Source organism: Balaenoptera musculus, chromosome 6 (genome assembly GCF_009873245.2).
Source record: "Balaenoptera musculus isolate JJ_BM4_2016_0621 chromosome 6, mBalMus1.pri.v3, whole genome shotgun sequence".
Taxonomy (NCBI): Eukaryota; Metazoa; Chordata; class Mammalia; order Artiodactyla; family Balaenopteridae; genus Balaenoptera; species Balaenoptera musculus.
In genome coordinates this window covers 27677900-27682406 of record NC_045790.1, presented here as the reverse complement: position 1 = coordinate 27682406, position 4507 = coordinate 27677900, and positions in this window count along the sequence as shown.

Genomic DNA, 4507 nt, shown 5'->3' with positions numbered 1-4507 from the left:
ATTAAAAATCTTTCCCATGGGCTTAAAGAATAATCCTGTAGATAAAATAAAACATAAATCATACATCAAACACCTGACCAAACCATTTAACTTCCTAGAAACAATATACTTGGCTTTCCAGTGATTGAGGATAGAGGCTTTAGCTCTGAGAACTTCCAAGCCACAAACTGGAGAACATTCAGAAATAAGCAATAGAACTTAATATGGCTAAAAATGCTGTTATAGATATAAAACAAAACACTGTCCCTTAAGTAAATAATTAACCATTGTAAATTTAAATAATATGAAACGGAGGTGGAGTTAGAGGGAAGATGGTGGGATTAGGAAGGACCAGGAATCTGTCTCCCTACCCAGACAATAATTATGCTGGCAGAATCTGTCTGATGTAACTGTTTGGGAAGTCTGGAGTTATTGAAGATTTGCAATTCCCGGAGAAGGGCTGGTCCTATAAATTGAACTTAATTTTAATCAATTTCAGCTTTTAGCACCATAGCAGTTACTCATCTCACACACCTTTAACCCCGTTGCAGACAACCATAGACGTGTTCTGGAGCAGTTTTCATGCAGCTTGTGGATCCAGGGTGAGCAATAAGGACTCTGACCCCCAAATACTGGGGATCTGTTTTTACTGCTGACTGCTGCTTCTGAACACACAGGTGCAGACACAGAGGCAGGCAGCCGTTCTTGCAAACCTTTCCTTATCTGGCTGAAGCAACTTCTAGAGGATGTATAGGTCCAGCACCTTTTTTCTCCCTTAATTTTTCTTTTTTTTTTTTTTTCATTTTTGGGAGCCAGACATTTAAGGAGTAGGACATTCAAAAGCACTCACATATGTAAGGGAATTTAGAAAGTCATCATAAATATCCAGGGAGATAAGCAGACTCCAAAAACAGAATTAAGAGAAACAAGCATTTATACAGTAAAAGGGAGACTTTAGTACCTCACTATAAATAATGCATAGTACAACCAGACAGAAGATAAATAAGGAAATAGAGAACTTGACCCACGTAATAAACCTCCTAGATCTGACATATACAGAACACTGTATCCAACTCACAACGGGACATTTTCCAGAGAGACCATGAGTTAGGCCACAGATTAAGTTAAAGAGATAGATATCATACAAAATCTCTTCAATTACCACAACAGGATGAATTTATACCAAAATCATGGGATGCAATGAAAACAGTGCTAAGGGGGGGAATTTACAGCTAAATAATATGAAAAGATTGGAAACATTCACCAAAGAGGCTAAGCCAGACTTATTTTAAAAAATTGTATTCATTCTTTTTTCCAAGAAAAAAATATAATAATATGAAAACAAATTACCAGTGTGTTGGTTAGAAATATCATTCATGCGCTCCTTCCTTTGGTAAACTTTTAATAAGTAGGTGTGATGTGCCAAGAAGTCCACACTTAGGGACTTCCCTGGTGGCGCAGTGGATAAGACTCCATGCTTCCCAATGCAGGGGGCCTGGGTTTGATCCCTGGTCAGGGAACTAGATCCCACATGCATGCCACAACTAAGAGTTTGCATGCCACAACTAAGGAGCTGGCAAGCCACAACTAAAGAGCCTGCGAGTCATAACTAAGGAGCTCACCTGCTGCAACTAAGGAGCCCACCTGCCGCAACTAAAACCCAGTGCAACCAAATAAATTAAAAAAATAGTTTTACCTGGAAAAGTCTGGTATCATATAGAGTATTACTGTCTTTAAAAAAAAAGAAGTCCACACTCAGGTATGGTTCAGAGCTAAAGTATTGCTATGTGTCAGCAGCTGCCTTGCACTCTGTCAGGCACAGAGGCTACTCTTGCTCTTGAAGACCGCACAGAAAAGGCAGATGGATGGAAAACGTTGCTTGACAGCCTCAAGTGGTGTACCAAGAAGACCAGCAAAAACACCTGCAATGATCCCCAGGATCCTGAAAGCCCCTGGCACCACAGTGGCAAGACAGTAACCCCCATCAGCATCACATTGTTACTACAATGGATTGTTGCTCTCTGTGAAATCAGGCAGAATCAGAAATCTCAGGGGCTTCTGATCCTCAACAGCCATTACAGATACTGCTCTGGGAAGTTGCTCAAAGCTTGCAGCCTGCCTGTGTTTCCAGTGTGCGACTAGCAGGGCTTTACAGGAGGCCCTGAAGTCTACCAGGTTCACCTGTTTGGAGATATCAACCTCTGTGCTATCTGTGCCAGGAGGGTCACCTTCCTGTCCAGGATCTGCCAGCTGCAAAGGGGCTTCCATGGGACAGACACTTGGCTTGTGGGCTCAGGATAAGACATTGCTCATCCTCTTATGGAGATCAGACATTGGATTTTGCTTTTTCGAAGGATAAGTCACCAAAACATGTGAAGCAAATTGAAAAATAAAGACCTGAAACCCTCAGTTCCATTTTAAATATGTGGATATAAAGCATTAATGCAGGGAATAAAGTTTCACAATTAAAATCGATGGCAACTTAATGGTTTCTGTTGCATACTTACGTACAATGCATTGCATACTTTCACTATAATCTTCTATACTTATTTTCCTATATCTTGTGACTATTGTCTGCTTCTGCACTGTTCCAATAATTTTGATATGAAAATAAATTATACTACCAAATAGAAGACTGCTTTTGTCTCATCACTCCATTTGATTTCATCTCACCTACTGCTGAAGCATTTACAGGTATAGTCATGCCCACACTGCTGATGACCGGAAGTTTCCCTTAGGAATATGGAGGGGCCTCTGAGAATTGAGCTCAATCTTATCTCAAGGTCCTTGTCAAAATTCTCCACTGACCCAGAAGATGGGTTCTCAAACTCTGGCCCAAGTCATGCCCCCACAAACTCTGTACACTGGCAGGAGACCGCCTACTACTTGACATGGTGTCTTTTTAATGTCCTGACGTACCTGTGGTGAAGAATGCAGAATTTCATGCCTTTTGCCCATGATTAGGGCCAAATCATCTGCTGATCTCTAAGTCCTCTTTTCTCATAGAGGTCACCAAATGAAGTGATTCCATTACACGAGAATTCAGGATGCAGTTCCTGTGTTAAAAGGCATTAATGAAATCACCTCAAGTATAGCAGGGAAACAGAACTCAGGGCAGCAGTGGCCATGAAAGGATGTATATGTGTGTGTGCGTGTGCGCATGCGCGAATGCATGTGTGTTGTTAGTACTGTCTTATAGTGTGACTTCTCTCTAGAGTATTTATACATCTGGTATATAATTCCTACCCTGGATGGAAGAATCTGTAACACAGAGCTCCAGTTTAGTTCAGACTTCCATCAGAGAGAAGCTCTGGGGGGAGGGGGGAGAGATAGAGTCACAGGGGGTGTTTTTCCTGCCTTTGTGGAAAAGCAATTTCCAGGGGACTGGACACTCAGAAAATGCTTGGGGCTGAGGCACGTAAGCAGTACACAGGCCTGAGGCTTCCAAAATCTCAGGAAGGGTGTCATCAGATAAAAAGTAATGCCTTGAGAGTGTAAGGAACTCCCACCTACCCATCACATCAAGGCTGAAATCTCCTTTCAGCCTAATTTATTATTTTGCTTTATTATCAGCTATAATCTTGCTTTAAGCTTTTTTAAGGAACACAGACTTTTATTTTGATTTTTAATAATAGTAGTAAAATAGATAATGGTTGGTTATTACTTATTGCTCATTTACTCTGTGCCAGGCGTTGTTTTAAGTGTCTGACTTATTGATAGATTAACTCAGAAAACGCCTTCAAAAAGGATTGTAGGTAATTACCATCATTATGCACTCCTCACAAATGAGGAAACTGAGAGACATAAAGGAGAACTGACTTGCCCAAGGTCGTACAGCCATACGGGAGGGACAAGGGAATAAATACACAAGTATTGAGAGTAAAGCCAATGAGCCATGTGGCAAATTCAGAATCTGGGTCTCATAATATGCTGGGGATCCAAAATTCACTTTTATAGTTTTTAAAATCAACTATATTGATGTGTAATTTATATAAGTATATGAATTTTTGATACCTTTTGATGAGTTTTGAAAATTTATACACCTTTGTAAACACCACCACAATCTATATAGAACTTTCCATCACACTAAAACATTCCCTTGTTCCCCTACCCAATTAATTTTCACCCCCACCCTCTAGATTAGATGTCTTTCCTAGAATTTTGTATAAATAGAATCATACAGCTCTACTTTCTTGTGCCTGGCTTCTTTTGCCCAGCCTAATTTTATTATTAATATTGTTATATGCATTAGTAGTTCCTTCCTTTTCATTGCTGAGTGATATTCCATTGTTAGGCAACATCACTGTTTATACATTTATCTGCTGAAGGACATTTTGGTTCTTTCTAATTTGGGGCGATTATGAATAAAGATTCTATGAACATTTTTATACAATTCTTTTTTAAAAATTTATTTTTTTGATTTTGTTTTTGTATAATTATTTAAGTTTTCCTGGGGGTAAATACCTAGAATTGAAATTGTTGGTTTTAGGTAAGGTGTCATTACCTTTACAAGGAACTATCAAATGGA